At 41.9% G+C, this 12,258-nt stretch overlaps 1 long non-coding RNA gene across 2 annotated transcripts in view; it reads right to left on the reverse strand.

Moving 5' to 3' along the window:
* LOC121920975 overlaps positions 1 to 12,258 on the reverse strand; it is a 30,212-nt gene that overhangs the window by 337 nt on the left and 17,617 nt on the right. Inside the window, exons 2-5 of one of the 2 annotated variants that reach the window (XR_006101813.1) lie at positions 6,880 to 7,023; positions 4,253 to 4,327; positions 2,570 to 2,650; positions 814 to 953 (exon numbers count right to left, since the gene is read on the reverse strand). This is a non-coding gene — a long non-coding RNA (uncharacterized LOC121920975). The remainder of the gene's footprint in view (positions 1 to 813; positions 954 to 2,569; positions 2,651 to 4,252; positions 4,328 to 6,879; positions 7,024 to 12,258) is intronic. The other variant, XR_006101812.1, reaches the window with a different exon arrangement.

Here is a 12,258-nt window from a genome sequence, read left to right on the forward strand (position 1 = left end):
CAGTTTTTATCCACACCTTCAGTTTTTATCCACACCTTCAGCTGACCACATTTTTACACATGGAAGATGCACTAATTTGTGTGGAAAGAATGGATTCTTTATTTAAACATAGCCATAACAGAATCCAAGTGTTGAATCAGTAGTTATTTTAAAGAATTGCTTTAATGCATCTTGATCTTTAATCAGTTATCTCAGATGTAGCCTCAGTTGCATGAACCAAATAGAATTGATGAGTAAAGCAATGGAGAAGCAAAATATTTCAGTCACATTCTTTTGAGAGCAATGTTTGAATACAACCAGATGTGCATTTCATAGTAAGCGCCATCATATGGTTCAGTAATTATTTGTTAAATTCAGCTGTAAACTGTAAAGCTTCAAAGGTTTTACAGACATTTTTAAATGCAGGTCTAAAATAGCAACATATAATAGAGCAATTGCTACATTTTAAAGGCCTTTTATCCCTTATCTCATCAGCCAACAATGTAACAGAAGTACTGTAATTAATCTGTATCATAATAATTTCTATAATTATTTTAACCATAACATGGATTATTTTGTTTTGGATTTCAAAGCAAAATCCATTGTCAGGACTCCTTGTAATGATTTCTTTCAATTTTCTCATAGAAAAAGCAAATAATTGGGGGAAAGAACCCACATACATTTGATTCTTCATCACCTGAGTCACCTTGAATGGTAATTTAGGATAGCTAAAAATTAAATTATCCAGTTATATGTCCCATACAATACCTGTTGTTTTTTTTATTACTTCACTACTTCTTTTCAGAATACGTAGTTTTGCCTGGTAATTCTCACCTTTGTTGTTATCCATTGCACTTTTCTGGGCTGTTCACCTTGCATTCTTGGGAAACTGTTGGTCTGTTTCTGATGCATGTTTCCAATCAAGGTTTCCTCTGCTAACAAATGTTGACTCAGAATTTACAGCAAGGAATTCTCTTGTGAATGAAATAAAATACAGCATCTCTACTAACTGAGTACTCTAACCACTATCATGATTTAAATCAACAATACAGTACTGCAGTCTCTGTGAAAGGCCAGATACTATAGACCCTGGAATTGGATCTAATGAAAGTTGAGGTTGTGCAGACTTAGATGTCAGTTGAACTTCATGTTAACTTCTGAATAGCTTATTTTCTTTCCAAAGCTGCATTGGGTCTACTGATAGTAGCTAGTAGATGTAGGGTTAGATTTGTTTGCTGCATCTGCCAAAGGTGTCATTGCCTCAGAGACGAATTGCTGTTTTAGATTTATTTCCAGCAAAAACAGTTGCTGGATCTTTCATTTGAAGTCACAATGACATACTCTCCAATATTTCACAGGAGAAAACTGGGACATAAGCGACCAAGCAACATCAGACTGTGGTCAAGATGGCAAAAGAGCATACAAGCTAAGAGAGGCTGCAGTAATTGGCTTTGCCTGAGTCTGCAGGGAAGAAATTATCTTACCCTCCTTTCTCTTCTCCCACTGCTAATTGAGGAGGAATTTTTAAAATGGGAGGAGGAAAAGGAATCTGGAACATTTTAAAAGCAACTGTAAAGTGGGACAGTAGAAGAAGAGTTGGGATTCTCCCTGCCAAATGGGTTCACTTGGAGAGTATGAAACAATAGTAGTGGTAATGTTAATTTGATAATAGTGCTGGTACTCATTTAGAGATCTTCATTTCCCACAGCAAAAATAAGATATAACTCCCCCTGTCCCAACAACATATAATAGTGGTGAACAGCCACCTTTGAAGTTCTGCTTCCTCCAAATCCATACTTCCTAAAAGACTTTATGGTGCTTTATAGACGGGCCCTATTGGGGGCCGTCATTACATGCGAGGGGCGGCGCTTCCTGACGCGCCTTGCCCCTCACACGTAATGAGGGCATCAAAATGGCGCCCTATACAGATGGGCACCGCCATTTTGACATGACGGATGCTTAGTGTCCGCACATTGTGGCGCAGTTGTGATGCCGCAAGGGTGCCATTGGTGCCTTGCAGCATCATAACTGTGCCGCAAGAACAGTTTTTTGCTGCACGGAGGAGCCACGTGGTTTGTCCGCTGCGGCTCCCTTGCGCAGCAAACAAGGGCGGCGGCAGATTGTAAAACGCCCTAGTCTGCAGCTTTTCCCTGATACCACATTCATAGGAAGTAGACATACCTCTATTTTTAGGATATGTCCTTTTCCCTGTGAAAAGGTTGGCTTTTGAACTGAGCAGGGACTATTGTTTTGGAGGCCATGATGAGATGGAAAATTATGGACTCTGATTTTTATTTTATTTTTTTAAATATCAAAACTGAAAAATAATACCTGCTTAAGAAGCGACATTTTTGCTAGTGGTGCTGCTGCTTGAGGCACTGAATTGACTCTGTCTTGAACCAGCAAGCAGAGTCTTCTCAGTGCCATCTCTTTGCTGCATGATTATCTAGAGCAGATATCATAGCCATAAGTGTAGATGTTTGCTATCTCATTGGTCAAATAAGTTTTAAAAAAAACAGTCTTAATTTCTGGGCCCTCATTGGTGGATTTTGATACATATAGTGAGAACAAATTGACCCAGCCTATTTACCTTCCCTCCATTTTAATGTGTGCCTCCTGCTGCATGCGTCACATGATTTGGTAGCGAGCAACCACTCTGCAAAAACAGCATCTGTACCAATGGGAAGAAAAAGGCTTGTGGGAGGCAATTCCTTTCCTCCGTTGAAAACATATGACTTTCTGAAGGTCACCCAGTGGGTTTTATGGCCAAGCTGGGAATCGAACCATGGCCTCCAGTCAAAGGCCAAGACTCAAACCACCATGTCACACTGGCTCTCAGATTGACCCCCAGTACTGGAAATAAAATGGCACTGTCCCAGCTTGTAACCATTACAAGTTGTCAAATTCCTTTTTACAGCTGATGATGACTGCTCAATTAATAATTTTAAAGGAATAATTGTCACCACAATTCTTTTTTGGAAATACAAGTGCTTGTCTCTAAAGCCACCTTAAAATTAATTACGTCCATAGTACTACAAAAAATACAGTGTGCTTCATCTTAATCAGCTATAACATTTCCTTTGGAGAAGAATAATAAAAGAAAATTGCAGTACAAAAGTATGGCTTATTGTGCGAGGCTCTCTTCCTGGATTTTGACTGTCTTGCACTTTTCATTCTGCTATTGTTGTAATATGTGAACTATTTCAAAGATTCATCAAAGTGAAATCTCATATATAGAACTGATGGTTGGCAGCTGGTGTATCTCCATTTGCTTTCTGTCTTCACCTGTTTGCATTCAGTAACACTTTTCCCTTTTGCTGTTTTTGGTTTATTTGATCATTTTAAAATGGACTCTATTACCATCAGAATGAGTTATGTATATATATGATGTAAATCAGGATAGACAGCCTGGTCCTTCCAGACTACCATGCACATGTCCCAGATAGCTTGGCATTAAAGAGGGAATATGGGGTTTGTAATTAAACACATCTGCGGGGCTCCAGCTTGCTTATCCTTGTGTAAAACCTGAAAGCTCTATAATGCAGTTTATATCTATTGCTTGGATGTTCATCCCTCTAATTCAGGAATTTGGCACTTTTTTTTAAAGCCAAAGTAGACCAAGATCCAAAGGGCTGTACACCATCCAATAGGCTTTTTGACTGCTTCCCTAAAAAGGCATCCTCTAGAACAGATGTTCCAAAACTTTTTTGGGCTACCACCCTTTTTTTAATCTTTGGCAACACCCTAACATCCACCAATGCTTATTTCTTAATATTAGAGTATTCTATTGTTCTAGTCCAAATTCAAAACAACTAATCTTGTTCACTGCAATCTTGGTCACCTTGGGAGCAGCAACCGAGAAGCCTTTCACCTGTGCCTCTCAGCAGAGTGGATCCAAGCAGCTCTGTGCTGAGCTCTCCTCCTGGTCTGAATGACTCTCATTATGGGACCCTTAGCTCTTCAGGTTTGGCAGGCCTAGAGATATTCATGATTTTTCCACCTTCACGGGTGATTCCCACTTACCTTATAGTCCGGTTCCAGATCCGAATTCTTCATTCAGTTCTCGTCCCGGCGTGGTTCCCACTATGTTTGCACCGGGTTCCGTTGTAGCAGAGAAACAGTTGAAATCAATGAAAACTAATATGGTACCAATTCATGGCATACTTGTGGGGGGGGGGGGGGCTCTGCTGGTCTCTCACGATTAGATAGCTTAAGAAGTGCTGCCCTACACTGAAAGCCCACTAAGCTGACCAGAGAAAATATAGGAACCAACCTTAAGATCTGCTCACACTGCTGCAAGAAGTCATTTATGTGTTCCAACCCTGGTGTTTCATGGAGACCCCATCACCTGGCCAAAAAAGAAAACAAATCAGGTTTCCTACAAAGACATCTTTCCCATAGTATGCCTGACAGACCCTGTTCTCTGGCTGAGCTTGGTTCAAAAAGATCACCTTTTAACTGTGTTTCCTTCTTGCCTGCTGCACTTGTAGTCTGGGGTGCTGGGCCTGTATGGCTCCCAGCAGGGAAAGGGGCCACTTTGATGGCTTCCTGGGAGGGAGACCAGAAGCCCTTGTGGCCAACACAGGGTACAGTGATGTCAGGTGCAGGGGAGGGGAGGGGAGGGAATGTAAGGTTGGTGCACCCTTCCACCTGACCTTGTTGTCTGTACAACATGACCTAGCCTCCCTCCCTAGATGCAGTGTGAGTATTTCAGGTCACTTTGGAGCGTGGAAGGAATTTCTCCCCATTTGTCTTGCCTACCCCACACCATATCTGAAGGAATTTGGGAAGACTGGCTAAAGGTGGTGTCGATAATTAGATTCTAGCTGGGAGGTAGGTAAGAGCTCCGGTGTACATCTTTGGCACCCACCTTTGGGTGTAGGGCAAAGCTCTGGAACTGCCTCGCTAGGGTTCCAAGACCTGGGGTCTGGAAAGGACTATGCCCTTGAGGTTGGTTTGGGGATATCCTCTCACTTATAAAGTCTCATGGCTTGTGTGAGAGCACCCAGATTTGCCTTCCAACAAGAAGGCCTGCCATGGAGCAAGCCAGTTAATGGATTGTCCCTACCCCACCCCCGGGGTTAGGTGTCACCCGTGGGAAGACTGCAGAGAAAGTCAGTGAATGACACCTGAACTCACATCAGGTTCCCCCTGTTGATTCTTCCCGGAATATCACATTGTAAATAGGTCAATAAAATGGCCCTTATTTAACTCTAACCCTGTGTCTGGTATTATTATTATTATTATTATTATTATTATTATTAATCATTATTATTATTATTAACCTTTATTTATAAAGTGCTGTAAATTTACACAGCGCTGTACATACAATCTTTTTAATTGGACTGTTCCCTGCTCTCAGGCTTACAAGCTAAAAAGACACAACACAAAAGGAGAAGGGGAAGGTGGTGGGGAAGGGGCCTCTCTAGTCGGATAATACATATAAAATACATAGCCATACAGGAAATGATTCAATAAAACAGACAACAAAAGAACAACATGAATTAATTGAAACTTCCGAACCTGGTACAAAGGTAGCCCCATGTAGAGCGCATTGCAGAAATCTAAGCGAGAGGTTACCAGTGCATGTACTACTGTTTCAAGGTCCTTTCGATCCAGAAAGGGGCGCAGTTGGCGTATCAGCCGAAACTGATACCAAGCACTCCTGGCCATCGCATCCACTTGGGATGATAACTGTAGAGATGAGTCCAGGAGTACTCCCAAACTGCGAACTTTGTCTTTTAGGGGGAGCGTAACCCCGTCCAGAACTGGGTGGCAAATTTCCCTGTCTGGACTTGGGGAACCTATCATGAGTACCTCTGTTTTCTCTGGATTCAACTTGAGTTTGTTTTCCCTCATCCAGCCCATTACTGACTCCAGGCAGGCATCCAGAGGAGAGGTGCCATCCTTAGTCACTGTATCAGTCGGAGACATGGAGAGATAGATCTGGGTGTCATCAGCGTACTGATAACACCAAGCTTCATGGTTCCAGATGATCTCTCTCAGCGGCTTCATGTAAATGTTAAACAGCATGGGGGACAGAATGGCGCCCTGAGGGACACCAGATGTTAGCTCTCCTTTACGAGACCAACAGTCCCCCAGCTTCACCATCTGGAATCTTCCCGAGAGGTAGGAACAGAGCCACTGAAGCGCAGTGCCACCGATACCTAACTCTCTTGAGCGTTCCAGAAGGATACCATGGTTGATGGTATCGAAGGCCGCAGAGATGTCCAAGAGCACCAACAGGGTCACATTTCCCCCATCAATGCTTTTCTGCTCCCTACTTTTATACTTTTATAATTGTATAATTATACTTTTCTGCTCCCTACAACCACATACACATCTCCAGAAGGATTGTATCGCCCAAGTGTCCTGGCCAGGAAAGCCAATGGTAAAGAATAAGGGAGCTGCAGTCCAACTTCTGGAGAACTGCACAATCCCATCCCTGCATATAAAGATAGGTAAAAGAGGGGTTTTCAGCAAGTGTGGTTTGTATGACAAATTTTACCAGCTGACCTCTCCCCCTTCCACATAACTGTTGAAGAACAGTTTGTGCATCTATTGTACTTCTAGCTGAATTTTATTCTGTAACAATGAAGAGACTCTTTGATAAGGGGATTGGTAATTTTTGCATTAGATCCCTTATGTTCAAATATAGGGGTGATGTGGATGGGTTTAATGTAACGAACCAGTAATAAGAGCAAGAGGAAAGAACTTATAGCTGTGGATTTAGGTTTGGTTAAACTAAATCTAGACACACACACACACACACACACACACACACACACACACACATATATATATATATATATATATATATACACCCCAACATTTAGGAGTTGACCTGCAAAGATCTCACAAGAACAGTACATTCTGCAAATAATCACAGTTTGTACTGACCTGTTTCAGGAGTCTTCCTGTATCGTAAAGTCTCGGGCTTGCTGTGACACTGATTCAGATTTTTGACACCTTTTCACTTCTCTTTAAGCATTGAACAAACATCTCTGCACCATTATGTGATGAAGCATTGTTCAGCTGCAAACACTTTAAAATGAAACATGGAACTAGCTTTTAACCACTTGTGGTCAATCATACTCATTGTTTTTCTCTCCCCACTCTATCTCATTAGACTCTGCTGGCCAAGTATTAAAACTAAATAAAACTGAATTTGCATATTTTGATATGCAGCTAGTACTTAGAGCCTGATAAAGGAAATGTAGACATTTTCCCTTAGAAATTTAAGGAAAGTCATTAAAAGTGCGGATAAGCACTGGAGATACCAATAAGCTGTAGTACTGGCAAAAGAGGGAGACTGAATCCTTGTTTTATTATTTGCTGTCAGATTGGCTTCAACCTATGGACATCCTATGAATGACAGACAAAAGCTGTGATCATCAATTGCCTTGCAAACTCAGGACTGTAGCATCCTTGATTGAATCAATTCTTCTGTAATGTGGTTCCTCTTTTCCTACTGCCTCCCACATTACCGAGCATTATCATCTTTTCCAATGAGTCACATTGCCCATGATATCTGACATCCTGTTAATTATATAAGCAAACCTATGTCCATCTTATGCCTGAATATGTTTGTTTGTAATTCTCTTTCAGCCGCCACAAATTCAAAAGCCCTCTCCAAGTCATGGTTTGGCTTTGACAGTCCTTCTGAATGGCTATTTTATGGCTAATAGAGAGTGTGGAGAGTCAAGAGAAGTATCTGGCTATGCTCTATTGACAGACACATGTCCATGACACCATCCACCAACCCTGATGGAAGATGCCATTGGCTTGCATTTGACCATGGGGCATAGTCAGAAAATTTTCTGATACTTCCCCTCACCCAGTCTCAACCAAACATGGAATAGCCATCACAGCAAAACTGTGTGTCCTAATATTGGTTTGTGGAGCACCATAGTCGAATTCCATCTGCAGAACTCTTATGCTATGCAGATCAATGTAGGATCTCAGCCACTATGACCACAGTACAACAGCCTCTACTAATTAATCTTGGCTTCTGGTGAGAGTTCAGGCGTAATTTGCTCTAGGACCTATTCATTCATCCTTTTAGCAGTCCATAGTATCCTCAAAACTCTCCTCCAGCATCACATTTCAAGTGAGTTGACTTTCTTCATCTCAAGCTTTGTTCACTAACCACTTCTCATAACCAAGTAGCTAATGGTGACGAGGATCTCTCAGAGACAAGAAAAGTGGCTGTTTAACTAACCTTTAATAATATTGTATAGAAGAAGGCAATGGTAAACCACTCCTGAAAGCCTTTTACCTCAAAAACACTATCATAATGAGACTGAACCCTGCAGAATGTTTATTAGAGTATGACCTGGATGGAACTGCGATCAGGCTGTCACAAACACTCACTCCATTACTTTAATTGTCCATAATCAACCATCCTAGATGGCAGCAACAGTGTCAGTCACAGAAAAAATCTTGTGTGGTTCACAAACATGCCCCTTTCACACATGTCAAAACTGCATTTTGTAATTAAGGATATTATGAAGTTAAAATGTTTCCTAATTTCATCTTTCTGACTAAATAGAACCACACATAGCCTGTATCTATGAGTTTTACTCAGCACAGATAACGCATATTTCACATAACATGAGATGTGAAACAATAGACAGTCACAATAAAAACAATGGTTTGACCACATAACACCTGTTCTGAAAGATCTGCACTGGCTGCCTATTCGCTTCCGAGCCCAATACAAGGTGTTGGTTATTACCTATAAAGCCCTACATGGCTTGGGCCCGAGTTACTTGAGGGACCGCATCTCCCCATATAATCCGCCCCGCACACTTAGGACATCCAGGAAGAACTTGCTAGAAATTCCATCATCTAAATATGCTACTACATCCCAGAGGGCCTTCTCAGTAGTGGCCCCACAAATCTGGAACAGTCTTCCCGAGGAACTCTACCTGATCACCCCCCTAGAAACATTCAAAAAGAGGCTAAAAACTTTCCTCTTCTATCAAGCCTTCCCCTCTGGAAAATGAACTAGTGTACTTTGATCCCATCAACTTCCTGGCTCACCCTTTCGAATGATTGTTTTAGATTTGTATATTATATTGTGTTATTAGTTTTATCTATTTTATGATGTGTTTGTAACTGGTTTTAAATTTTGTGTACACCGCTTTGATCTTCTAGAAAAGCAGTATAAAAATAAAATTTATTATTATTATTATTATTATTATTATTATTATTAGTGGCGGGATACAAACCGCCTCTTTGCGGCGCTTCCCCGCCGCCGCCATTTGCTCCGTGCGGGAGCCGCAGCAGCCAAACCGCGCGACTCCCGCGCGGAGCAAAAAAGAAGCTCCATTTCGGAGCTTCTTTCTGCGGCACATCTATGACGTCGCGAGGCGCCGCAGGCGCATTCGCAACGTCATAAGCGCCGCGACACGTCTGGACGCTATGTGTCCAGTACGTAAAGATGGCGGCGCCCATGTGGAAGGGGCGCCGCCATCTTGTACGTACTGTATACGTACTAGGGTTAGGGGGGTACGGAAGCACCGCCGCTTCCTAACCCTAGTACGTATACAGTACGTACTATATGGCGGTGTGTATCCCGCCATTATTATTATTATTACTATTGGAGTGAGAAGATTTCATGACCTTACAAGGTACTTGCCATTTGATCATGGAAACAAGAGCACTTTGTAGAGACCTTACGCCTTTCAGGACATGTGGACTATTGTTTGCTGAGCAATTCGAACACTGTAGACACCATGGATGGTTGAGTCCAGAAGGAACGGCAATTCTGGCAGTATTTCTAAAATAAAGCAAGAAGGTATGGAAGAAAAGTGTGGTGGTGCTCCAGTGCTAACCTTTGAAAAGAGACATTTCCCTGGGCAGGCAGCCTGACAAACCACAGAAAGTCCACCTTAGTTACAGTGTGTCTCTGAGCCTGACTAACAGATTGGACATTCTGGGGCGCTTGACTAACATCAGCTTTAACAAGCATAATGGATAGTGAAGGATAGTGGGAGCTGTAGTTCACCTGTATCTATAAGGGCACAAGTTACTTAGCTCTGGCCTAAGGGCTGGATATGAATTCAAGAATGACAAGGGTGGGAGGCAGGAGAGATGCAAGGTGAGTTTGTACATATGTTTGCATTTGCTGAAGGTGCAAAAGAGACATCAGACAGGGACAAGACTTGACACTTTTTCAAGCAATACTTCTAACAAAAACAAGTAAAAAATGAATGACAATGAGTGATAAATCATATGGGTGAATATACTTTCATGTATCTAAATGAACCTGCTTGTGTATTCAGATCATCACCAGAGTTTCCCTATCTGCTGAAACCAATGTCGGTGAGAACCAAGAATAAATCCCAAAGCAGCTAAATCCAAGGCTTACCTCCAACTAGAAAAGACCAGTTAAATCAGTGGTACTTAATTAAGTGTTGATTTACCAAATCCCCATTGATTCAATGTCTCTACTTTAGGTGGGTCCTTTTCTGTTGTGTTGTCATGCTTATGGAATTCTTTAGACACCCCATTAAGATGTTTTTATTTTCTTAGGCCTCTATCAAACTGTGACTGAATGTGGTTTCATTGTGTTGCTGTGATCTTCCTATTTACTATTGCTTATTTTGTTTCTTCTTATTTACTATTGCTTATTTTGTTGTTTAATATGGTGATTTAATTTTAGTTGGTTGCACTTAGTTTGCAATTAAGTTAATGGGGCTTAAGCTTTGACTATTTTTTCCACTGATTGTAATGGGACCTAGCTTTAGTTTTTCTAAACTGGATTCAGCCAATTATGTTTAACTGATTTAAGCTCTCTTGGGTATGCTTGTGGTATAAATAGATACCGTCCATTTCTTTCTATTTATGCGGTAGAGACCATAGGTTCCTTCTTGCTGCTACCAAATCTGGTGGAACAATAATTTTCATCCTCATCATTTATTTTTGAACTGATTAAAAATGGGTTAATTTTCAAAAGAAATACTGTTTGTTTTATATTAACACTTCTACACTGACTGAAAAGGAACAAACTGTGTGGACAGGAGATGCCTGTACCTCGCTTTTCCACCTTAGCACTAAGACATCGCCACCTCACTCCCAGGCCTCCACTGTCACGCCTCTCTTGCTTCCACTTCTGATCTACAAGCCTTCCCTCTGTGCCTGCTAGAACAATGATACTGATGCAGATATCACCTTCAGTGTCATCATCCTTCTCTCAAGGAGATGGGACAGAAGGAAGACAACAATAAAAGAGATTTGTGCAGCAGCTGTGGCAAGGTCAGGGTGATAGCAGCAGTGGCAGCAACAAGTTGTCCTCCTCACCTTCCTCCTTTTTTCGTCTCCTTTCCTGCCAACAGCCCCAGCCTGTATATGCTTTTCCTGCCTTGGCACCATGTTGCCCTCACCACCAGCCTACAAGGCTTCACCTTCCACCTCCTAGGATGAGAACACTGAAGGAGATTTCTGCAGCAGTGTTGTCATCTGAAGAGGTGGAAGGGGAAAGGTTTGTAGAGCAGTGGAGAAGGGATGGAAGTGCAGTGGCAGCAGCTTGGGTGCAAAGCAGATGCATCATGGTGCTAAGGCAGGAAAGGGAGATATCCGTTGGGACTGTTGGCAGGAAAGGAGACAGACAGGAGAAGGTAAGGAGGTCTAAGTACTGCTGCTTCTGCCACCAGCCCAACCCTTGAGCAATTTTTGTACCACCCCCCTAAGCAACTATTGTGGGGAGGGGACACATTTCACAGTTTTAGACACACTCACACCCAACTTCAGATCCCAGGATTCAATAGGATGCTGCCATGGCAGTTAAAGTGCACTCATTGTATAACTTCATAATTGAAAGAGCTCTGGTTACAAGGGCATCCAAGCAAAGCTTATCATACAGTCACCTTGTAGAGAGATCTTCTAGCACCTTAGAGACTAACTCTTTCAAGAAGTTGGCAGCATGAGCTTTCATAGATGCATCTGAGGAAGTAAACTTTAGTCTACGAAAGCTCATGCTGCCAACTTCTTTCTTTCAATTCGTCTCAAAGATGCTACAAGAGCTCTCTACATATTGATTCTACAGACTAGCACAGCTATATCTTTGAACTCTATCCAACCACCTTGTCTCTGTTAACAAAAATTTATCTAGTCATCATCTTCAACTTCTAATTCTCCAATCATAATTCATTTTCCTACTACCACTTCTTTCTTTCTTTCTTTCTCTCTTTCTTTCCCTATTCATAGAACCATAGAATCATAGAGTTGGAAGAGACCACAAGGGCCATCCAGTCCAATCCCCTGCCATGCAGG

Source organism: Sceloporus undulatus, chromosome 2 (genome assembly GCF_019175285.1).
Source record: "Sceloporus undulatus isolate JIND9_A2432 ecotype Alabama chromosome 2, SceUnd_v1.1, whole genome shotgun sequence".
Taxonomy (NCBI): domain Eukaryota; kingdom Metazoa; phylum Chordata; class Lepidosauria; order Squamata; family Phrynosomatidae; genus Sceloporus; species Sceloporus undulatus.